Raw genomic sequence first — 25,575 nt, forward strand, 5'->3', positions numbered from 1 at the left:
GCTTGGCCAGTGCTGATTCCGCAAATCGGAGATGGCCACTTGAGTCCTGGACATGGGCGATTGGTGGACAGCAGGAGGGAGCGTTTTCCTGGAGCTGGGGAAAACCAACCTCTTTTTTTTTTTTTTTTTTCTTTTCTTTTGTCAGGGGATCTGGTAGGGGGGAGAATGGGGATTTCAGTGAGAGTATCTACTTCGGAAGTTAAACAGAATGGACTTGGAGGTCTGATGAGTCGCCAGTGCAGTGTGAGCCACTGTTCAGGGTCATGAAAAAGGTTTTCCCCAAAGAGGGGTTTCAGATCAAACCACATCTCTAAAGGTGACCCAAAACGCCTTTTTCCCCTGGGGTGTCTTAATGATTGGAGGAGGAGAAAAATACTTCCTGTGTTATATTTTCTCTTCCCCCTCAATCCCTGTGGCTAGCTGTGTTTCAGCTATTCATACGAAACTCAGATATGTGTTATGGGTGGAACTGTTGGAATATATAATTAGATATAATAAGACCCTGGTACTTGGGGGTTGAGGAAGACAAGCATGTTCAACTTAACAGATTTTAAGGCCTCTAAAATTAGTTTCTTGCTGCTTTCATCCTCCCTTTTGGGGGAGAACTTCAGCTAGCCTCAACACTGTCAGATTTGTTTGGTTTTTACTATAAGCTGTTGCTGAGGGCTTTTGGTTGTTTGGTGTCGACTTTCGGAGAAGGAATATATCAGTATCCTGAACCCTTTATTATTTGTGCCTTAGACCGTTCTTTCCTTACTCATAACTGGGGGCAGGGAAGGAGAGTGGTTGTTTGACCCCGTGGCTCTAACCTCGGGGAGTGGAGTTGAGTGAATACTGTTTGACCGCAGTTAACCTGTACTGTTGAGGAAGTGACAGACATTCTTTCCAGGAGAGTTTTCTATCCCCTCTGAGACGCCATCTGCCTTCACCCATCAGCAGTTTGGGGACACTGGCTGCTCATTTTCTTGGATAGCTGGAATATGGTATAAAGACTTCAGAACAAAAGCTCTCAACTTCTGCTCCTTATTCTATTTAATAGACACAGAAAACCACCCTCTAAAATGCTTTTGGGTGGCAATTCAGATTTCTATTGTAATTAATAGGAGAAAGATTTGGATTTTTTCCCCCTTCGAATGGTTTTGAAAGGAAGGATCCAGCAGTATTTTATTTTATTTTTTAAACATCTTTATTGGAGTATAATTGCTTTACAATGGTATGTTAGTTTCTGCTTTATAACAAAGTGAATCAGCTATACATATACATATATCCCCATATCTCCTCCATCTTGCGTCTCCCTCCCACCCTCCCTATCCCACCCCTCTATGTGGTCACAAAGCACCGAGCTGATCTCCCTGTGCTAAAGATCCAGGAGTATTTTAAATAACACTCATAGTTTGTCCTTCTCAGGTTAGAAGTGGATGAAGATTGAAGTCAGAGTGTGTTTTGACAGGCAGCCTGCTCCCAGATCTTACAAGTTGACTCAACTGCTAAATTGTAGATTTCCCACGTATCTTTGTGTAAAAACTTAATAATAGAGGAAGAAAGAAGGGATGAGGCATTCAGAGACTGTTAGCAGTGTCAACAGCGCTTCCAATATCCAAATACTGGCCGAGACATAATTACAGCTGTGGGGGGAATCTGGTTCAAAGAATTCTGTTCCAGAGACACACACCAAAGAGATTTCTAGATCTTGAATCTTGATTAACTTAACCATAGGTGCTGAGTACTGAAATGATTTTCAAAACCAGGAGTGTTTTGATTATTAAGCAAGGGAGGAAGAGGTGGTGGGGCAGGAGGGATTGCCTCATCGGAAAGGTGCCTGAAGAAAAAGGGAGGAGACCTCTGCTCTACCCAGGGTGTTAGGCCATTCTGGGGAGTTAGGTCAAAGAGCTGTAGAGCAGCAGCAGGGCCTGTCATGGGGGTTCTGGTATCTGCTATCTCACAGCCCTGAGAGTTGATGAGAGGTGGCGGCTGCCTTGATGCCCTGCTCCCTGTCTGTGGTCTGGTGACCTCTTAGTCCTATTAAATGTATTCAGTGATTTAAAAAATAGTCCCAATCCGCCCTGCTATTTCTCTACCTCCATCTGAGAGAGGTAACGTTTACATGCTTTTTGGTGGGTGCTATTACCTTGCCTCACCATCTCTCCTGGCTGCTTTTGCGAAGATCTGAGTCATACTCATACTTCTGTCAGAGTTGGAAGGGACTTTAGAGGTCATCTCATCCAACCCCCTCATTTTGCAGATGAGAAAACCAAGGCCCAGAGCAGAGGCTTGCTTGAGGTAATACAGCCATGCACTTGGCAGAACCAGGATTAGAACCCAGGACGCCTGACCGCTTCCCACTTGGGAACTGCACTGACATCAGCAGGCTTGGCCCTGGGACTGGCTGCTGCTCCAGAGCCTCTCAAGCCCGAGGAGCTACTGTCACCGCAGGCCCTCCTTGACTGTTGGCCAGGGGGTGCTGGGTAGGGACTTATCGGCTTCCCAGCAGAGATGGCCAGAGTTGGAGAGGCAGCTTACAGACCAACTCACCAGCTCCATGAGTTTTGAATCTTCAGTAACAAACATTTTTTTTTACCACCCCCTCCCCTTTTTAGGAAGTGTTAGCTAGAAATCTTATTTACTAGTATTATGTTTTGTGCAAGAACATGAGAATTCTATTCGCTATTCCTTTGGTAGGGACGCCTCGTCTCAACTCACTTGTGCGGTAATTGGTCCTATTCCCTGTGGGGTTTTTCAGTTGCTTACTGCTTCATTGTGTCACGGTGACTCTTAGGTATTAGCTGAACAAATTTAATTAAAGCCAGCACCGTTGTCCCTCTCTGCCGTGTGACTCTGATTCTGTGAAGCATATTACTGCTTTACAAAATATAGAATGTTGTCATGACTTATCTCTGTTTGTCTTTCCGTTTTTGTCGATTAGAGGAAACAAAGTACTGTTCCTTCTCCTTGCCTTTCTCCAGCAATCCTCCCTCTCCAGGTGACTTCGTGTCACCGCCGTGTGGCTTCCTTGGTGTTCTGAAGGGGAGCTGATCAGAACCTCTCATGGTTGAGCTGGAGAGTCAGGGCTCCCACATCCCCTCAGTGCAGGCTGCACCCTCTCCAGCACGCCTCGTGCTGTGTACCGGTCAGGGAGCAAGAGAGTTTGTGGCTGGGTGAGGAGCAGTGTCCCAAATTGGGGTTTGCTGGATGGAATCACAAGGTGAGGAAAGTTCCATTAATCAGCCAATCTCTTTTCTCTCTACTCTTGTTACAGTAGTTAACAATTCTCTGAGCATCCTACCACGTGCTTTGTTGTATGGAGGACACAGACATTGAAAGTGGCCTTAAAATTTTGGAGGTCAGGACGCTTATTTGGAGAAGGTGAAATTAACAAACGTAGTCTAGGGCTGTACTGCCCAGTATGGTAGCCAATGCCCATGTATAGCTATTTAAAATTAGCTAAAATTGATTAATTAAATTAAACTAAGTTAAATTTAAAAATCAGTTGCTAGCCACATGTCACGTGTTCAGTAGCTACATGTGGCTAATGGCTACTGAATTGAACAGTGGAGAAGAACATTTTCGACCTTGTAGAAAGTTCTATTGTACCTTGCTGGTCTAGGGGTTAAATTGTGTGGTTGGGAATAGAAGAACTTTGAAGAGGCAATCTGTGAGGACCGAAGGAGCTGAGGACAGTCTCTGAGGAATGAGCACATCTGCAGGAGGTGATGGTGGCGTTGCCCTCGGGGCAGCTGAGGGGAGAGTGGATCAGTTGGTAAGGAGCAAGTGGGGCTGGTGATTCAGAATTGAGCGTAACCGCTCTTTGTGTTAAAAGCAAGTTTTTAAAGTGTTTGAGGAGCATGAAGTAAACTAACAGGATGTTATAAAGAAAGGTTACAAATCTCTGAGGTTGGGGCTTGTGGTTTTTTGAGGGAAGGTGTAGCTTCTGGGTTCAGAGACCCTGTTCCTTGCTTTGGGCCCTGCCCTGGTTGCTGTCTACTGCAGCAGGACTCTTGACGTCCACTGAGGCAGGATCAAAGCTGGGGCAGCTCATGGTTCTTTTTCACTTATGAATTCTGGGCTTTGATAGAGCTTGAAAATAATCTCCAGCTAAGATGTGGGATCAGTGGCTGACAAAAGGGGGAGAAAAGCAGCCCCAGGCCTCAGGACCAAATATTGATGGGTGTCTGGGAAATGAAGGGGTCCTTTTTAGAGGATGAAGGTATTGGTATTCATAATTAAGATGTTTTGACTGCTTGGAATCTGAGGAGTTGGGCCATCATCAGTTGATGATTTTATTTAAGAAGCAGGTGCAGGGGATTCAGGGAGAGGCCTGGAGGAGCCAAGCTTCAGGACTGCTGGAGGCAAACTTAATCCCTGGCCACATCCTGGGGATGACGGAGGCCCCCTCCCTACCCGCAGAGCCCAGGGATGTGTGGAGTCTGTGCCAAGAGGAATGCCAGCCATGGCGGGGAAGACAGGGCATCAGTATCCGCATCTGAGTCTTTTCACGATTCCCAAGTGGCCCTCCTGTGCTCTGATGCAGGATTCTCCCTGGTAATTTGACATCTGTGGCACAGGATTCATACTTTCCTGCTCCCTCTCCTCTGCATGAGGCCTTCCCAAGGATCCTGTGGGGTCTCTTTTTTCCCTTCCTCCCTGTGCTGCACCTTTCCAGTTGCTGCAGTGTCCTGGACAGAAGTGGGTGGGCAGGGCAGAGCTGTTCTTTGTGTTTGAAGGGGCTGCAGCTGCTCTTGGTAATGATATAAGGCTCAGTGGCAAAGGGACCCACAACTCATAGTTCCTTAGAGCTCACAACACTCCCTGCTTATCTTTCTTGACCCTTTCCACCTCACCGAGGAAGAGGCTGGGCCAGTCCAGAAAGGTTCAGTGGTATATCCAAGGTCTTACCTGGTATCAGCATCAGAGCCGTGTCTTGGGACCTGGTTCACTGGGACCTCCTCTTGGTCTGGGTTTCTTTGGTGGTTTGGTTGCTAGAGGTAAGAGTATGGGGTTTGTGGACCTGGCGGTGCAAAACTCATCTCCACTAACTGGTCACTACGATCTTTCTACATTAGTCATCTTAGAAACGGGGCCATTGGTAATAAGATGGGACCATGCCACTGAGCAGCTTGATGTACACCAGATATGTAACCAAAATCAGATTTTATACCTTTTCTAGTCCTTAGGGGAATAGTGATATTTTGTGTTTTAAGATATGTATGGATATAAATATCTAGGGATGAACCCGATACCATGGGTTATGTGCTAGATTAGAAAGAAAGAAAGAGAGAGAGAGAGAGAGAGAGAGAGAGAGAGAGAGAAAGGAAGAAAGATGGATAGAGCTAGTCTTGGTGCCCTGCTAACTAGCTGTGTGACTTTGAACAGGTCAGTTAAACTTTCTAGGCCTCAGTGTACACATCAGAGGGTCAGGCTACCAGTGGCTCCTGGGACACGGCAGTGTGGGATGGTGGAGGGCTGTGCTGGAGGCAAGAGGCAGGAGAGCTTGCTGACTTGCTCCACGTCTGACCATCAGCAGTATCTGGGCCAGCGTGGATGCCCTTTTGATAGGCTTGCTGCTGGGTTGCAGGGCAGCTCCTGTCCAGTTAATTAATAACCACCATTGACCAGCTGCGCCTTCTCTTGTGTGAAGACTTGGTGAGTGTTCCAGCAAGTGCCTCAGCAGAGAGGATGGACTGTGTAACTCAGTGGGGTGTGAATCCTCTCCTTCCTTGAAATCAGAAGAATCTTAGTGTTCTGGTGGCTCAGGGTAGAGATGGGAACTCTTCATTTTTTTCCCCATCTGAAACTCCTTCCCGTTTGAAGTTACGGGGCCAAACCTGGCTGCTGTGGTTGGCTGTGCAGGCTGTGCCCTGCACAGGGCACCTGGCTGAGGGAGGAGGAGGAGGGCTCTAATCCAACCCACTGTCCACTTGTCAGGCTTTGCCTTGGTGTGTGACTGGGTCCATACAGATGGGTGCCTTCTTCTAATTCACTTGGAGTCATAGTATGGGTTTGGGGCTGTTCTGAGGTGAGAGCTGGGGACTGATTCCCAGAGCTTATGGGGAAGTTAGGATGTACATCCAGGCACCACTTCTCACCCGTAGGACTGGGTACTAAGGGATGTGAGGAGACTGAGGAAGCAAGAGGAGAGGGAGATGCCTAGTGAGGTCTGTTTTCGTTTCTCTTCTTCCTGCCATTCAGGGCTAAAGCTGTGTTTTCAGCCCTGGAGCTTTGGACTGAGGTCCTGAGTGCCAGGCCAGAAGAGGAAGAGGAGGAAGAGGAGACTCAGTGGAAGCGGGGATAGGGTTGTGCTCCCCTCTGGCAGTGCACAGTTCTTGGGGGTCTTTAGTCTCTGATCCGGTAAACACCTTAATGTGCCATCTGCCAGGTAGTACAGGCTGGGACGTGGCTCCAAGGTCAACCTTTATCTGTAACTGATGTTCCCTTCTAAGACCAGCCAAGCTGTGTGTTCATTCTGCCAGGAACCTGAGCTGTCCAGAAGGATCATATGAAAGGGCATCTTACTCCTGAGGGACGTTTCCAGGCATCTCCATGGCCAGTGTCCATCCAGGGCTCTTCCAGGGACGTGAGGAGTGGTGAAGGCTTTTCTGTCTCAGAGAAGATGTGGTGAACATCTCTGTTTGGCTTATCTCCGGGATGGTTCTTTTGAACCTGAAGCAAAGGTGAAATCTCTCTAGTCACAGGTAGAGGGACTTGGGAGGAGAGCCCTTGACGGCCCCGCCAGCTTCTCCACCTTCATGCTCCTGTGGGGCTCCTTACCCTCCCGGGCCCTCCCAGGAGGTGATTGAGTTGATCACTTTGCTGCCATTTTGATTATTCATATTGTTATGAGGCTCCCAGCCCACACTGGACATTTGTAACCAGGCCTCCTGCCCAGGGCCCAGAACTGTCACTCAGCCCCTCTGTCTCAACAGCTAAAAATAAACCTGCCACTGCTGCAGTCTCCCCTCGCAGCCAGGCCCTGACGCCTGTCCCAGGTCTTCCTGCCACACTGCTGGGCTGTTTCTCACACTCACTTGCACCCCCTCCCCATTGGCCCCCTTCTCTTCCAGCCTGAGCTTGGTGGGTGGTTTGGGGCCAACTGGCTTTTCTGAGTGCTGAGAGTGAGCCGTGGCTGCTGCTTCTCCAGGTGTCGACATTTATGTGTGGAGGCTCCGTGGAGCTCGGGGAAGGATGAATTAGCCAGGGAGGAGGGTGAGCGGGTTTGGCGCTGTTAGACTTTGTGTGTGCTTGCATCCAGATCTGGCTTCCTCCGGACTCCACCCGCAAGCTAGCCTCCCTGGCAGAAGGAGTGTGCGGATGAGTAGAGGAGCCCAGCGCGGCTGTCCCAGGCCCTCGCCCAGCCACCCGCCCTGTGGCTGAGTGTGCTACCTGCCCCAGGACTCCTGCCCTGTTGCTAAGCTGTACTCTCCACCTCTGCAGCATGGGGCTTCAGGTTACCAGATTCAAAAGTGTGACCTCATCTCTTTGGCTTCCAAGAATAACTGGGCCCTGGCTCTCAGGGCCTGTTTCATGAGTCAGGCCATGGCCCCTCTGGCCCTCCCAGCTCAGCCACCTGCAGGATGTCACAGAGAGCATGGGTGTCTTCTACCTCCTGACTGTGGGGGGCAGGGGTGTTGGTGATCTGTGTCCCTTGAGGTCCATCGAGGTGGCCTCTTCTACTGCCCGTGGATCCTGGGGCACTGTAGAACAAGGAGAGGAAACGGGCTCGGATAGCTGAGGTACCTACTTAACTGATAGATACTGGGCAGAGCATTTCCTTTAGTTGACTTTGACATTCTCTTCTTTCTGAGTTTTCTAATCCTTGGACAGGTGTTGGTACTAATCCTGTTGGATAGGAGGATTCTGTGTTTTCTGGTATTAGGGTTTATCTGGGAGGAGGAGTGCATGGGAGAGAGCCGAGGTAGGACTTGGGGGACCCTCTGCTTTCAGCTAGAGTTACATACCCAGACCACGTCTCCATGACTGCCTACTCCTGTCTTTTCCCCTGGGGCCTCATTTCCTCTGCAGGGAGAGATTTATCTGCCAAGGCGCATTGGCCTCTGGAGGGGAGGAGTTGGGTGTAAATTGCTAAGAGTTTATTTTTAACTCTGACAGAAGGAGTCCCTGTCCTTGGAGTAGCCATGGCCCCCACCCCCTGCCACCCCGACCCCTGCTCTCCCTCTCCTGGGCCTCCTTGCCTGGCTTCTGTAATTCTTAGAGGCAGGGATTTTTAAAGGAAGGATTTTAAAGGCAGGCTTCACAGGAGCCTTAGGTGAGGGAAGCCTTTCTAAGTGAAGAATCTGCAGATTGCTCCTCATGCCTGACTTCTGCAGAGTTCAAAGAGTTGGGGGGTGGGGCAGGAGGAAGAGGGGGAGCCCTGGGCGCTTGAAGCCACGTGTGTGGAACTCAGAGCATCCTAGGAATGCAGGTGGCCTGGTGAAGAGCCCAGTGTGCCCTGGAGCTTGCTGCAGTCAGGCTGCTGCCTGTGGGAGCAAGGTCTTCGTGTACCTTTCGTTGTGCTTCTCTCCTTACTGGCACCCAGATCTGAGGAAGGCTGGAGGCCACGGGGCAAAATGAGTGCGTAGAGTAACCTGCTTTGCAAAGTCTCACGCTTACGGAAATGTCATTTTGCTATTCCCTTTGACTGCCAGGCTCCCCCGCACCATATCCCTTCCACTGGAGCCCATGTGGGATTCCCAGGGACTTCCTCGCTTCTGTGTCCCCTCCCCCTGGCGGCACTCCAGTCACCTGCGCTCTTAGGGAGGAGGAAGGGGCTGTGAGTGCCCCTTCCTCTGTGCCTCCTCTCCCCTGCTTTCATGGTCTCTTTTGGTTGCCTTGCTTTAGATTTTTTAAAAGAAAATAAAATTGAGTTGGAGGTGTAATTAGAGAAGGAAGGGCTAGAGAGTAGAGGTGGGGGCGGGCTAGGCCTTCGAACATGTGGCCGACCCTGAGGACCCTGGCCTGGAATGAGGTCTTGCCCCCTCAGTTCCTTGGAGAGCATGGGGATTAGTTTACCTAAAGCCCAGCTCTGATCACGTAGCTTCCCAGCTTAAACCCTTCCATGGGTTCCCTTTGGACGCAGAGTTCAGGAGATTTCCAGATCCTTCTCAGATCTGGCCCCAATCTGGTTTTTTCTGAGTGTGTGCTGTGCCTCAGCTTAAGTGGCTTATATATGCCGTTTCCTTATGGGGCTCTGCTTTCCACCCCACACCCTCACCCGTGGCCTGTACCCCATTCGTCCTATGTCGCCTTTACCACCTCCACCCCCTGCTCCCCATCGCCCCCCGCCCCCCGTCTGTATCTGCCTCTTCTACCCAGTACACATGCTGCTCCTTCCTTCGTGAAGCCTCTCATGCCAGAAGCAGGTCTCCGCCATCCCTCCCTGTCACACTTGCCAAGACACTCTTACCTTTTCGTTCACATTTTAAATGTATTTCTCCATGTGTGAAGTGGAGATATTGGATTGTAAGTTCCTTGAAGACTCACATCTCCATTATTTTTGTATTCTCTTAGTTCTGTGTAGTGACTATATGCCGCCATTAAAAAAAAATTCAGAGAGTATTTTGGCATTGTGCATTATACCTAGCTGCCTCACAGAGGTGTGAAAACTGAGTAATAGTGCATGCTGCCTACGTAAGTGTAAAGTACTAGCGGTGATCCTCAGGGTGGAGGGGGGGTGGCCCTGGGTGAGGGGCAGTATTTGCCTGGGCTGAGAATGAGCCAGGGCTATAGTGAGGGTCCCCCTAAGTGTCTCTCCCTGCTCTTCCTCGTGTCTGCTAAAAAGCCATTCTCAGGACAGCCTTCTGGGCGTTCTTCCCTTTACCCACTCGGATCTGCTGACTCAAGCTGGCACTTTATGTTTCTGCTAAGGGAGTTCTCGTTCTTGTAAGGGCCCTGACCACAGTTTCCCATTGATGCCTCTCCTCCTCCTCCTCCCTGTTCCAGAGCCCCGCCTTTTCCTGTTGTGCTGTGGAGATGACCCTTCTGCCCCTTGGAGAACTTTAACTGAGGGAGGGACAGATGTGGAACTTGCCAGCTCTCCTACAGTTCTTGGCATCTTCGAGTCAGCCCCAGACACAGCAGAGACACACAGATGCAGTCCAAGGTGATCTATCTGTCTGCTGGCCTTGCTCCTGTGTGTGTTGCAAGAGGACCAGTATTGAGCAGCATGTTGCTGGGACTGAGGTCAGAGGTTTGAACCTCGTGGGACCAGTTAATTCCATGCAGGGGAAGCAGAACTGGACTGGCATCTGAGAGACCTACCTGGCTGTGTGGTCCTCAGCAAGTCCTTGAACCTTTCTGGGCCTCACTTATTTTCTTCATTCGTAAATCGAAGGGCTCTCCTGTATTGAAGGGCTTTCTTCATTACTGCTGCTGCAACCCCACTGCTGGGAAAACAACCCGATGCTGGGAAATAACCCGATGCTGGGAAAGAGGTGGTCAGCACAGGTTCCAGGGATCCCGGGATTGGGAGCCATCCTCTCTGTCCTCACTTTCTGCAGGCCAGTGTTCTTTCACCCTTCTCCGGGCTGTAGTATTTTTATTCATTCAGCCATTCAACCGATGTTTATATACATGAATTCTTCTCTGTGCCTACCTCCTGTCTTCCCTGCTGACTGGCCATCAGGAGGCCCAGATGGCAGGATTAACCTAGAAGGGCGACTAGTCAGGGTCATCCCCTTGGGTTTAGACCCCTATTATACCTCTGCTATATGAGATGAGAGGGATTTAGAACAATGAGGGGTGATTCTTTCTTGCAGCTTAGACTAGACCCCTGCCTTTCTAAGTGGGATTTGCCTTAGGGTGCCTTCTAGCCCTCTGAGATCCAGAGCAACCCACTACTCAAGAAAATTAATTAGAAATGCCAAGAATGACTTTTGCAGCCTCCCTAAGGATAGATCAGAACAGCAGAATGACTTTGATACCTACAACAATCTTCTGTCTTCTGTCTCCTTCAGATCACTGTTGAAAGCTTAGCAACACTGTGAAAGTTTCCCAGATTGATAACAAGTCTTTATTGAGCAGATATTATATGTATCAGGCATTGTGCTAGGTGTTTCACGTACACTCTTGTTAATCCTTAAAATCATACCGCAAGGTAAAAGTCCCCGTTTTACAGAAGAGGAAACATGTTCAGAATCATTCACTCGTTAGCAATTATTTATTGAGCACTTACTAAGTGCTAAGTGTTATTTCAGGGTCTGGGGATACATCAGTGTACCAAGCAGACCAAAAAAAAAAAAAAAATCCTACCTGCGTGGAGCTTGCATTCTAGCAGGGGGAGACAGACAAAATATAATCAGATAAATGTCCGACGGTGATAGGTACAAAGGAGAAAGTAAAGGAGGGGAGGAGACCCTGGAATGGAAGGCTAGGAACGCATGTGTGGTGTTGAAATTTCAAACAGGGGCTCAGGGAAGGCTTCACTGCGAAGGTGACGTTTGAGTGAGCCCTGGAAGTGACTGGGGTGGGGGCAGGCGGAAGGAATACAAGTGCAGAGCCCTGAGGCTATTAATGATGGGCGTGTCTAGCTCTAAAACCTGGCTCCCTATAGCTTGCAGAACTGCCTCTCTTAATAGTTCTTCCCTGACTCTGCTATAATTCAGTACTTAGTTGATTCACCTCTTTATTTGATCATCAAATATTTATGGAATGCTTGTTTTGTGCAAATTGCTGCAATGATAAGATGGGAGCGCTGCCTTTGGGAACTTACAGTTTAGAGGAGGAGTGAACACCTTTGTGTATAAAAGGAGTAAAAATAGACTGACCCCCAAAATCTGGACTGTGCGCCTTCACATGTCTTCCCTCTTGACCCTCTCTGACAGAGGTAGTCCAGGTGGTCTGATTCCAAGTTTTACACATAAAGAGGTTCAGGGAGCCGGTGGTGGGAAAGTGGTGGAATCAGGGCCACAAAGGATACAGAGACTCAGGGTGGGCTCCTTGAGGCCGGAGGGGTCAGGGGTGCGGTCGCTTTTGCCTGGTATGGACTCACACCTGTGACAGGGCCCGGGGCCAGTGCAGACAGAAGTTTGGCCAGTGGGAGGAGTAGTTTGAGGGACTCCACTGGGGCTCCCATCTTCTGTTTGCTGAGGGGGGAAGACCCAAGGTCTCCCTAGGGATGTTTCTGGTAATGGGAAATGCTTGGGACTACGCTGACTGGCTATCGCCTGGAGCCGGGGAGGAAGGGGCTGGTGAGAAAGGGCTGGCCAGGCTGCAGCTGTGGCTGAGGCTCTTGTCCTCTTCGGGGCCCTCACAGGGTTTCTCTGTTGCTCTAAGGAGTCGCATCCTTCCAGTGTTGAGCCTCCCAGGCAGACCAGTGGGCAGGTGCACTCTGGGTGCTCTCTGAGCCCCAGCTCTGGCCATCTTTGCCTCCAGCCTCTCAGGAGCTGGGCGAGCGGAAGTCAGGGCTCGGGATGGAGCCGACCGTTAGTGCAGATGGGAAAGTGAAGCAATGGGTCAGGTCTGTTTTTTCCTGAGCATGTGCTGTGACAAAGGAAGTTGCAACATTTTTTTTTCTCTCTTTCTTTTTATAGAGCAAGAAGGGGGGAAAAAAGTCTTCCAGTAAACTTCAGATAAAAGATCTGCTCTTTGAAGGAGGGTTGTTCTCCCCTCCCCCGCAGGGATTCTTTAGTTCGTAGTCTTTCTCCCATCCTTCCTCCCCCGCCATCCCTGCCACCGGCCCTCTTCTCTGAGGGCCTGTGTCTCTGCAGCAGGCTGAGTACCTCTCCCGAGAGGAGGCAGTCAGTAACTTGGTCTGAGGGAGCCTTGAGAAAGCATCTTGTCCATTGTGAGTGTGCGTCCAGGCAGATGCTGGCAAAAGGGTCCCAAAACATGGGAGCAGGAATTAAGGCTGAAGGACCACACATGTGAAGCTGGAGTCCTTGGTCAGGTTTGCATTTGGCCTTTGTGCTGTACCTGGGCAGGAATCCAGTTGTGTTTTTCAGTGTGCAGATGATATATTTTCCTGATGAAAACTTTCGAGGTCTGGAAAAGTAGTGGAACTTTTTTTTTTTTTTTTTGGCGAGATTTATTTCTTCTCCCTTGGATTTCTATACCCCAGAACAGCCAAAAAGTTCCATTACAAACCAGCTTTGAGACTCCAGCTTTAGTCAGCTAAGGGATGTTCTAGGTCATCCTTGAGAATGAGGTCTGCTTGCTCTGGGGAAGCTGGGTGGTTGCACCAGGCAATGGGCCCCACTGTCCGGGATGGGGTGACGGCTGCTGGCACTGTTGGTGTTAATTGCTTTCTTGGGCAGAGAAGGGCAAAGCCCTGAGGGGTGAAGATTTTTGTTCAGGCTCTTTGTTCTCTGTACCTGCTGTCTCCGGTACAGCTGTCACAGAGCTCCTCCCTTCCTGCTGTTTTCTTTGAACTTAATCTCTTTGTCATCAGGTGGGTCTCTTCAGGCTGGAGATGAGCTCCAAGAGGTGGTGGTGGAAGGAGCAGAGTCACAAGTTTCTTGCTTGTGTAAATCTCAGAGTGAATACATACACCTTCTTTCGTAGCTAGCCGCGCTGGCTGGTCCAGTAGCCACTAGCCACATGTGACTATTTAAATTTAAATAATTAAATAAAGTTAAAAATTAGTTCCTCTGTAGCACTAGCTCCATTGCAAGTGCTCAAGAGTCACATAGAGCTAGTGGCTACCGTGTTGGGCAGCGCAGATAAGAGAACATTCCATCATTGCAGCATGTTCTCTCAGACAGCACCAGGCTCTGAGGTCATCATTCTACACCCTGGTAAAGATTTAGCGGAGCTGGAAGGGGATTTGTGTAAGAGCATGAGGAGAGGTTTTGGGGCCCAGTCGAGAGGGTAAAAAGAAGGTGATCATTTAGAAAGGGACTTTAAATAGTATTTTGTTTGTCTTGTTTAGGGCTGCATTCCAGCAGATGGTCATCTAGCCCAGTTGCTCCCAGCCAAGTCGACTGTCAGAATCACCTGTGGGTAACATTTGAAAATACAGATTCCTGAACCCCACTCTTTGTATCTTATTGTACAAGACTACAGAGGTGGTGTTCAGGAATGTGTGTTTTTGTCTGTGATAATTACCTGTGTTTGGCAACCTTTTGAATCTATTCTTAAATTCCTCCAGTGATAGGGGAGCTTATCCCTTTTCAAGAAAACCTTACTCTTAAAAAAATTGTTTTTTTCTGGTTTTAAAGTTTTTATGTTTGGAGTTTCCTTAAAAAACTAAAAATAGAATTATCATATGACCCAGCAATCCCACTACTGGGCATATACCCAGAGAAAACCATCATTCAAAAAGATACATGCACCCCAATCAATGTTCATTGCAGCACTATTTACAATACCATGTCATGGAAGCAACCTAAATGCCCACTGACAGATGAATGGATAAAGAAGATGTGGTACATATATACAGTGGAATATTAGCCATAAAAAGGAACGAAATTGGGTCATTTGTAGAGACGTGGATGGACCTAGAGACTGTCATACAGAGTGAAGTAAGTCAGAAAGAGAAAAACAAATGTCGTATATTAATGCATATATGTGGAATCTAGAAAAATGGTACAGATGAACCGGTTTGCAGGGCAGAAATAGAGACACAGATGTAGGGAACAAACGTATGGACACCAAGGGGGGAAAGCGTGGGGGGTGGTGGTGGGATGAATTGGGAGATTGGGATTGACATGTATACACTGATGTGTATAAAATAGATAACTAATAAGAACCTGCTGTATTAAAAAAATATAAAATGCAAAAAAAAAGTTTTATGATCATCGAGTCAAAATTTAGTTCCCTGAAGTTGTATCATCCCTTGGTGCTAGTGGTGTTTTCCGGAGCCTCACAGAACGCATCAGTCACATCTTCCTCACTCGGTCTTCTGCAGATAATCGCACCGGGCTGTGTGTGCTCCTCTGCTGCCCCAGCGTCATGGCAGGGTTTCAGACTACTCGACCTGCCAGGGGCCCTAGAGAGATGCAGGGTTGTGACATCATTCCCAGGATTCTTCTGATCATCAGGCCTTGCTGAGAGATTGAGGAAAGGTCCGCATCTCAGTGGACCCTGACAGTGGAGAGTCCTAAGGGTCATCCAGCTGGTACAGGCCGTGCGTACCTTCCCGCTCTTTATTATCCTGCTTCATAGGAAGGAGTCGCTGTTTCTCTGCATGGTTAATGCTTGCTTTTTGAGGCCACTGATCTGGTTTTCTTCAGAGGCATTGAAAGACTCAGCTATCGGTACCCAGGCGGATGTGACCACAAACATTACTTCTATTTAGAGACCTTCAGTGACCTCCCCTTGCCTCCAGTGTGTCCCTCGAACTCCTAAACATGGTGTTCAGGCAAGCTGGCTTTGACCTTTCTTTCTTCCCCCACCCCCGCCCCCAACACGCCCACGCGTGCATGTGCGTGCGCACACACGCACATACATGCACACACGCACGCACGTACGAGCGTGTGTCTCTCTCTCTCTCTCCTTCCAGGAGAGGCGAGGGCTCCATCCCACTCTGCAGTGCGTTCTTCTGCTTCCAGATCTTCTTTTGCACCTTTCACTTGTTCATCCTTTTATTCCTGGTAGAATTGTGTTTCTCCTTCGAGGCTTAGATTTTACCTGTCCCCCCACCCCCAATTCCAGGCAGAATACCTTTCTGCCCTATACTAGTGGTAGCTCACACGAGCTCTGTGACTGCTCTGAATTTAAATTATGGTCACTCCCATATCTTGCCCTGCTGGACTCTGAGCCCCTTGAGGACAAGAGTGTGTCTCGTTCGTTTGGTATCCCCCAGTGCGAGCACAGTGCCAGGCACTTAGCTGAGCTGCACCATACCCACAGAAATGGGCTAGCTTCTTGCCTGTTTGTCTTCTTTTGGATTCTGACGAGACTGCCACAGAGGAGCTGAAGCCTCTTTTCCAGCACCAGCATTTTTACCCCCAGTGGCCTTGCATCAGCGTGGATGAAAAAAGTACTGTTTAGCAGCTGATAATTAACAAGCAGAGCAGAGCCTTGGCTGCCTCAGAGGCAAAACTGATATTTAAACAATAAAGTTTTTAAAATCAAGAATTAAAGTGTCAGCTTCAGAAGCCGCTACATCCAAACACAAGCCCGCCCAGTTAGAGAAGATAAGTGGAATAATGGAACCAAAGAATTCATTGTAGCCTTGAGGAGTCCAGGGGGAAGAGGCCGGGGTTGGGGGGGAGGTTGGGGGGGCTGTGGGGCGGTGGCAGGAGCGGGAAAGGGGCTTTTCTGTTTTTGCTCTTGGAGGTGGGGTCTGGGGTTGCCTGGGGAGATGGGGGGATGCTTCACTAGAAAGAGCTGTCAGTGTTCCCTTTCACTCCCAGTTTCTGTAGATGAACTAATTTTGCTAGGTGGGCAGAAAGAGAAATTTGGAAAAGTAGGGTAGGAATAAACTCTGGACTTTTTCCTACGGTGATGAAACATGCACTTCTGTATTCGGTGATAGACGGAGACTGTTCAGTATTACCTCGTGGGATCTCGCCTTGTTTCCTTCTGATGCTACTGGGGCTGGGAGGGGAGAGCTGACGTAGGGCTTCCTCCCGTCTTGGGTCAGAACCAGAGCCTGAGGAGTTCCCCAACCTCCCGGTGCTGCCCAGATACTAACCACGGTCTGCATCTCCACTGAAGGTGTTCTAAGAAATATGCATGCCAGGAGCAGTCCGTGGCTTCAGAACAAGGGCAGAGGTTTTAAGAGGCTTCCTGTGTGAGGGGTGGCGGGCTGGAGAGTGCCTTCAGCTTGTCATCAGGGGGCACCTGCCTCTGTGCTCAGCTGCAGAGGTCAGTGGGTGATGCCCTTTCAGAGTCTGCTTTATTGTGAATGAAGCAGAAAGCCCACACCAGGAAACCAGAGAGGCTCCTGAAGGGGCTTTTCTACAAGTTCACCCCAGCGTACACAGCCTCTATTTTTCCAACGCAAAGGAAGGATCTGTCAGACAAACCATTATTATTATTTTTCCGGGGGGGGGGGACTACTTCCAGGTCTAAGAGACGGTCTGAGATATATAGTTTGAATATAAAAATACTGTACTTTCTGGGAGATGTTGACAGTTAATGTCATGTCTGAGTGTCTGTCACTCTCACGATGAGAGGAAGGTTGGGTGAGAACCCTTGCTAGTCAAGCTTGGTTAGCCTGCTATTCCTTTAAAGTTTCTCTTTTGGAATTGGTGGTATTAGTGGCTGAGCTCACCCAGGCCATGTGTGATACTTATGGTGGTGGCCTCTCCCTGACCACAGGTGTGTACGTTGAATGCAGTCACCCAGTTACCATTATGGCCAAATGCAAAACAGTTGGGGAAGTCTAGGGGAGACTTGGTAAGGGAATAAAACCAGCTGGCTTATCTGGAGTTGAACCCTTGTCCTTGGTGACATAAGCACATATGATTCACAGCCAATGTTGGCTTGAGTGTGTGCAGAGGTTCAGTCTTTTGGATGAAGTCCTAGTGGTCCTTGCGGAAGCTTCATCACCGGTTGAGCTGAATTGTGAAGACAGCACAGCGCGTGTGCGCTCGTGAATCTGTTCATTCATCTGTTCACTGGAAGCTTATTGAGGGGGGAACATGTAAGCAAAATATTTCTTATATATTCCAAATGGTAGAAGAGCTACGTACTGGGGACTGGGTGGGCATGGAAGAAAGAGCCACCCATTTCTCCAAACACCAGACGGTCTTGGAATGCGTTGGTGGATCACCAACCCTGAGACGCTCTGTGATCAGATGAATCTGGGAAACATTCTGCAGTGCACATTAACATTCTGAAGGCTCTGTGAAGTTCTGTAGTAAAAGAATCTATTTGATTTTGTATGACCTGGTGCTTCTGACACATTTAGGGCCCCCTTTTTACCTATCACTTATTAACATCCTACAGAATACTATTTGAGAAATGGCAATACAGTCTCCCTGCTCTGGGAGAACTGTCCAGTGATTCAGAGAAAAATTCACCTGACAATATGTTAACACAGGTTTGAGAGGCTTAAAAAATTGTGTGTGTGCATGCTGGGGGTGTGGCAGAGAAGGGCCCCTGGCAGGTGGCTTCCATTGAAGTTGGCCTGTCTGCATTCCTGCTGGCTTTGTGCTTCTGGAGAAGGCTTTTGTCCTGGCTTGAACATACTGAATAGCAGTTACATCTGTCATGCCTGGGAAGTGGCAGTGTGCAGTTTGCGGGGGGGAGGGGGGCGACGACAAGCAGTGAGCAGACACCCCTGCTTGAGGCCCAGGCTGCTGAGAGCTCCTCACCATCGGAGAAGGGAGGGCCTGGTGATCCGGAGGCAGCTGCTTGCTAGGACTGGAAGTGTTAAGGGCGCAAGAGTTAGCTCCCTTACCTCTGTGCGTCCTCCTTGTCCGATGGGGGAGGACTTTGAACCTTGAGGTGGCAGTGTGGGAGAAACAGGTGGGCTGGATGTTTCCTTCCCTCCCCACCATCCAAGGGCATCTGGAGGGCGGACCAGGGTGGAAAGGCACTTGGCTTTTCATCACCCGGGGGAACTGAGGTGAAGGCACTTTTGGTTTAAATTTAAGGAAGAATTTAGAATTGGGAAGTGGATTTACTAAATAAAGTTTGTGGAGTTTTAAAATTCAAGAGTCCTGGCTAGAATTGTTTTCAGACCATTGGTGACTTGTTGGTGGTCCCCCTGATGGCCAGCTCCTGAGGAAGGCCTGGCTGGCCTCACTGGCTTCTTCACTTGGAACAAACCCAGGCCCAGGGAGTTCCCAAGCCCACTGGGGGCCTCTGCGCCCTCCTGGTGCAGCTTTGCATAGAGGTCATGGTTGTTTACAAGGAAATTAACCACTGAGGGAAAAAGGGAATGTTAGTGGGAACCAGTCCCTCTTCCTGGAGATTATGCATTTCCAACGTAGGTAGAGCTCAGTGTCATGAAAGCAGGCCCAGGATTTCCTGTTTGTATGTGTGTATGTATTTATATTTTTATGTTGTGTTTCCTCTTTTGACCTTCCCAAAGGGAAGGGAGGTGGTCTGTCCTCAGGAACTACGGTGCGCTGTCCCTCATCTCCTGGCTTCTCTGGCCATCTCCCTGTCTTCCCTCAGCCATAGCCACAGCGGCGGCCTGGCGTTGCTCAGATGGGGGGAGGAGCAAACCCAGGCCCTCTGCTTGTTGCCTGTGGGAGTAGAGAAAGGGCAGATGCTGCCCTCAGTTCCCCCTGAACAGGAAGTCTGGGTGGGCCGGGCTTTGGTTTGGGAAGCAGGAGTATTAGCTGCTGCCGCCAACTGGGGTCGTGTTTGCAGACTCCCAGGCTCTGGCGTCCCCAGAGGGACCAGTAGCTCTGAGCCCTGAGGACTGGCAGCCCCCGGGGAGGGAGCCCTTGCCAGGAACCTCTGGTGGGTCTTGGGTAAGGGTGGAGGGGGGCTGGGCAGTAGGAGAGGAGAAGGGGTGACTCCTCCCTCCCACATCAGCTGGGATGCAGCACCACTGCTGGGAATGCATTCCCGCCACTTCTAGGCAAATTGGCCATTATGGAAATTCTTTCTTACTCCAGGGTGGAGCTTTCCTTGTTTAGAAGAACCTTCAGATGTGTTCTTTCCAGGTCCTGGCGACGAGGGACTAAGCTGTTGACCTGCTGCCCCCTCAAGGCTAGAAGGCAGGGCAGTGTCTGAGCCCCATTCCTGTCATCTCTCCTTCTTGTTCTCCCTTCACCTGTCCTTCTGTCTTCACCTGATTCTAGCCTGGTGCGTAGTAGGCATGGACTGGGGGAGGGGTAGCAGTGCACGCCTGGTGTTCCGGCCCTCCTTGCATCTGGGACACATCTGGACCTAGACAGGGTGTCCTGTTGTCCTGCATAATGAGGATTCCAGATTTCCCCTAGGTGATTGACCACAGTTATTCCAGGGGAGGAGTGGGATTTCCCCCACCCTCAGGCACTCCAGGCTCCTATAAGAGTCTTGACCTCCAAGCAGCCTGCCCCCCACCCCCTCCCCACAAGGAGAATGGTAGGAAGGAAGTCCTGCTGGAAGTTGTTTTTTGTTTTGTGAGGTAACTGTCTTTGGTTTGAGAAGCACATAACATATCCTCCTTCCCTTTAAGATCTGAGGCCAAAAGTACTAGATTCTCTGGTTTCCGGGGAAACCAGAATGGATAAGGCAGAGAAAGAAGGGACTGGTTGTAGGCACTGAAATCTTAGAGGGGTTCCTGGGGTCTCTTGTGCTTTTCCAGGGAATGTGCGTGGTCTTCTCAGGGCCCTGGATTGTACCCCTCACTCCATCAGCAGCAGTGTGGAACCTTGGCAAACGTCCTAAACTCTCTGCACCCTAGTTTCCATGTGCCTGAGTGAGGATCTTGTCGGCTGCAACCGGATTGTGACTTTAAAGGACTATGGAATATGTGAAAATTAAACACATTTCCAGGTTATATTACCTACCTAGAAAGAGAGAATCACATCAAAGAATTTACTGTCAGAAGAAACCTTTGCCCTCCGGTAGGGTAGGCTTATCCAAGATTCCACAGAGGAGGGGACAGAGTGCAGGTTCTCAGCAAAGTAACTGTAGAGCTGGGACTAGAACTAGGCCAGTCAGCTTTCTGGCGTCTCCTTCTTTCACTTGGCCAACTCCAGGACATGTGTCCTTGGGATGGAGAGCCAGAGTAGGCAAATCATACCACAGAAAATCTGACAAGTCTTGTATGCAGTCAGGTTTACATGGTCTATGCCATTGTGGGCGGGGTAGCAGGGATAGTCAAGTAGATAATCTTCAAATTATTGAAATTGGACTTTTCAAAATATCAGTGACTTTTTTGTTTTTCTCCAGCAGATATATCTCCTTAATTCTCTTGCGTTTCCATAATGTTCTGTGTCCCAGAAACCTGCTGGGTGTTGGGGGACAGGGTGCTTCTGCTCATTGGTTCAGTGTTTGCGGTGGATAATCCACAAAGTGGATTATTCTCATGCAGACAGAGCTATTTGTACCCAGTCCCTTTTTCTGAGTACATATTGATACGATAGCAATCTTCTTGCTGTAGGACACTTGCCTGTAGGAAAGTGGCTGGAGCTTGCTGCAGCTGTAACTGCATCTCTGCATCCTTTGGCTCCTGTCTAGAAACATGGTTCGCAAAGATGTGGTGAATAGTTGACTGTCAGAGCTGGTCCCTTCACTGTCCAGGGGAGGATACCAAGGCCAGAGAGAGGGGCAGGGCTGGAGTCAGATAGTGATGGAGCTGGTCCCATGGGAACAAGAACTTAGGACAGCAAAGGTCTGAGCACTAACCTCACGTATCCTCCATCTTGGCTAAGACTGCCTGTCCCCAGGTCAGCGGGGCCTTTTGCAGTTCTGCCCTTGAGAGGCCCCTGTGTTGTCTGAAGGCCCTCTTCTTCCCCTTGCTGCTGTCCTCCCATGACCTCCCGGCCACCTCTTCTTTCCCTTGTGCTCCCTATTGGCTGTTACTTCCTCCACCCACCCCCCCCCCCTTTATTATGAAATACTTTAATAGGCAGTGAACTTGAAAGAACTGTGCAGTGGCCACCCATATACCCAACGACCTAGATTCTACCGTTAACATTTTACTCGCTTTCTCATGTCTTTCTCCATGTTTCCATCTCTCTGTCCATTTATCAGCCTATCTTATTTTGGGAATGCATTTTATAGTAAGTGGCAGACATCAGTACCCTTCACCCTTAAACATAGCATACGTAGGCATTAATTAGAGTTCAATATTTGTTCATGCGTTTAAGTAATTTTTTTTGGTGGTAAAATTTATATAGCAGTGAAATTCTCAGATTTTAAGTGTATCATTTGACGAGTTTTGATAAATGCTTCCATCTGTGTAACCTGAACCTGTGTCAAGGTAGAGAACAAAACATTTTATTACCCTGGTAAGTTCCCTCATGCGCCTTCCCAGGCAATCACAATTCTGGTGTTTTTTCACTAGAGATTATTTTTACCTGTTCTGGAATGTCGTATAAATGGAATAATCGCGATGAACTCTTCTATGTAAAGTTCATCCACCTGGTTACCTGTATTGGTAGCTCGTTCCTTTCTATATGGAGTAGTTTTCCGTTGTATGGTTATGTTACAGTTTGCTTATCCATTCTTCTTCAGAGCATTTCCAATTTTTGGCTATAATGAATAAAGCTCCTATGAATATTCTTGCACAGGTCTTTTTGTGGACATAATGTTTTCATTTCTCTTGGGTCAGTACCTAGGAGTGGGATTGCTGGGTCAAAGGAGGCTGTTAATTTCTTGTTCCTGAAATTACACCCTGTATTCTGCACCTAAGATCGTGAGTATTAGAAAGTGCCTTATTGCTCATCTAGATTATTCTTTCACTCAATGTAGGAATCCCCTGAGAGCCCACCTGAGAGCCTCTGCTTGAGTGTTTCCAGGCATAGGGAGCTTACTACCTTACAGGCCCTGCTATTGGGGGATAGCTCCTTTTAATTTCTGCCTTGGGGAGCCACATAGGACAAGTCTAATAATTTAGCCTTCTCCTCTGTGACAGCCCTATAGAATTTTGGGACTGTTAATCACATTCAGTCCCTCAACTGCTCCTTCGAGGTTTCTCTTCTTCAGGATAATTGTCCCAGTTTATTGACCTGTTTCTCCTGTGACTTGCTTCTCAGACCTTTTATGCACTGGTCATCATTCTTTGGAAGTTTAATACTTTTTTTGCTTAGCAGGTGACACTGGATTCTAGATGTGGTCTGAGAGGTACAGAGTGTGGTTGGATCTGGACTCCTGTCTTGATCTAGGTACTTGATCTGCTAGTGAACTGAAGGTGATGCTGACTTTTTGGCAGCCACATCATGGTGTTGGATCAGACGAGCTAATGTTCATAAAATACCGCAAATCTAAGGTGATATTAAGGTACTCATGCAGCTCAAAGTCGTTTAGACAGAGCCTCTGATATTAATAGCATCTACTGTGTACCTTCTGCTTGCCACCATCCCATTTAATCTTTGCCACCACTTTATGAGAAAGGTGCTATTAAAAAGAACTTAATAAAAACTATTTGGTTTAAGACGGGGCTTGTCAGCTTTGGCACTATTGACCTTTTGGATCAGATAATTCTTTGTTGTGGGGATTGTCCTATGCTTCTTAGGAATTAGCATCCTTGACCTCTACCCACCAGATCCCACATGCAACCCTCTCTGTGCCCTGCCAAGTTGCGGCAATCAAAAATGTCTCCAGACATTTTCAGATGTCTCCTGTGGGGGAAAATCATCTCAGGTTGAGAACCATTGCCACGGTGTAGAACTTAGTCATTGAAAAAAATTTAAATAATGTAGCCCTTCCCGAAGGGTAACCACTGTTACACCTTAGCATATATACTTCCCTATTATGTTCTTTGTAAGGACAGTCCTTGCTTTTCACAGTTACAATATACATGAATTTCATTTATCACAATTTAGTTAAATAACACCAGTCCCCCAACAGCATGGTTCCAATTCCCGTTGCCATGGTATATGAACTCTGAGTGATTGCATAGAGCACAAACTTTGCTACTAGCTCTTCAGTCCACAGATCACTAAGTACCTAACAGATGTTTGTTATGATCAGTGACCAGTCACAGCCCTTCTTTCAGAGTCTGTTGGTGGTGGTCACCGCCCATCTGTTGTTGAGTTCACACATACACAGGACAGTGTGCAGTTGTGTTGCCTCCTTGTCTCCTAGCGATAAACTCGTGTGACATTTTACAAAAATGGATAATCAAAAGAGGAAATTGCCCACCGTTGATGAAATTTCAGCAAAGAAATGAAAAGTGAAATTCCGTAACTGAACATAAGTGAAATTATAGAATAAATAGCTGATCGTAGGAATGTTGACATTGCCACTGTTTGAGACTCTGCGTATGCAGCCAGAGGAACTCAGTGAAGGCAAACTCGTTGACACAGTGGTTGTGACACAAAGGATGAAGAAGTTCCAGAGGAAGTGACACTGGGAAAAACTTCATATTGAAGGCACTCTTGGAGATATTTTTCAACATTGAAAGCACAAAGGATAAAATGTTGGAAACTGATCCAGACTTAGAAAGGAGTGTGGCAATTTGCAAAGTCATGCTTGCTCGGTATTGTGTGTTAAATAACAAGAAGGCAAGCCCTGTTCAGATGGCTCTGGATGAGTTTTTACAAAGCAACAGAACACTCATTCTCAATGCCGCTGATATTTTTTAGTTACAGTGTGCTAAATAAATATTAGTTTTATACTAAATATGTTTTTCATTTCTCTATTCATTTATAGCTGACAGTAAAAGAGTTTTTAATGTTTTGACAAAAATTTCTAAAGGTCATAGAACAATCTTAATTTTCCCCATTGATGGTTAAGATTGCTTTGTATGGTCATTTGTATGGTTCCATGTTACTAAGTAAAGCAAAGGCTGTCTATAGTTACAGAAGTTTGGGTAAATACACGTGTGCGTGCATGCACGTGCGCACACACACGTACATCTGCTTTTTCTTTTTCAAAACATTTTACAAAAATGGGACCAGACTACATGTATCAATCTGCAGCTTGCCTTTTTCATGGAAGAATATCTTTTTTGGAGAAGTGTTGATCTCAGTTTGTCTGGATCTACTTCCTTCTGTTCTATAATTGCATATTGTTCAATGCACCGTTATGGGTATACCACAATTTATTTGACCAGTATCTATTAATGGGCATTTAGTTTATCTCATTTTTTTTTTTAACCCATTTGAAATACACTTGACCCTTGAACAATGTGAGGGTTAGGGATGCTGACCCCCATGCAGTCAAAAATCCACGTATAACTTTGCAGTCAGCCCTCTACATCTGCAGTTCTCCATCCGTGGAGTCAACCAACTGGGGATGCTGTAGTCCTGTAGTGTGTATTTATTGGAAAAAATCTGCATGTAAGTAGACCTGTGTAGTTTAAACCCATGTTGATCAAGGATCAACCATAATGCTAAAGCGAGTATCTCTGACAGATACTATCATTAGCCCCATTTAATGGATGAAACAATGGATATTAGAAAGTGAAGGGAGGGCTTTCCTGGTGGCCCAGTGGTTGAGAATCTGCCTGCCAATTAAGGGGACACGGGTTCGAGCCCTGGTCTGGGAAGATCCCACATGCCGCGGAGCAACTGGGCCCGTGAGCCACAATTACTGAGCCTGCGCGCCTGGAGCCTGTGCTCCGCAGCGAGAGAGGCCGCGATACTGAGAGGCCCGCGCACCGCGATGAAGAGTGGCCCCTGCTTGCCACAACTAACTAGAGAAAGCCCTCGCACAGAAACGAAGACCCAACACAGCCATAAATAAATAAATAAATAAAAACATCTGATTGTCTTAAAAAAAAAAAAAAAAGAAAGTGAAGGGAGTTCCCTGGTGGTCCAGTGGTTAGGACTCTGAGCTTCCACTGCAGGGGGCCCGAGTTCCATCCCTGGTCAGGGAAATTATTAAAAAAAAAAAAAGGAAGAAAGAAAGTGAAATAACTGCCTAAGGTCAGGCAGCTACTAAGCTTAGAGCTGGCTTGAATTTAGGATAGTCTAATTGCAGGGCCCTTGCTTTTAACAGCAGTGCTCTATAGCTTCTCTTCTCTTAGAAGTAGCTTTTAACAACAGCAACAACAATATCACCAACAAACAGTAGTAGAGTTTATTGAATTAAGTACAATTCTAAGTGCAAGTACATTATTGTTATTATTACTAAACAACAACC

The 25,575-nt window shown here is 48.0% G+C and overlaps 1 protein-coding gene across 1 annotated transcript in view; it reads left to right on the plus strand.

Annotated features, from left to right (window-relative positions):
* The window catches only part of MAPKAPK2 (MAPK activated protein kinase 2), a 45,625-nt gene that overhangs the window by 1,369 nt on the left and 18,681 nt on the right, over nt 1-25,575 (plus strand). The window lies entirely within an intron of this gene.

The sequence above is a fragment of the Eschrichtius robustus genome, chromosome 3 (assembly GCF_028021215.1).
Source record: "Eschrichtius robustus isolate mEscRob2 chromosome 3, mEscRob2.pri, whole genome shotgun sequence".
Lineage (NCBI taxonomy): Eukaryota > Metazoa > Chordata > Mammalia > Artiodactyla > Eschrichtiidae > Eschrichtius > Eschrichtius robustus.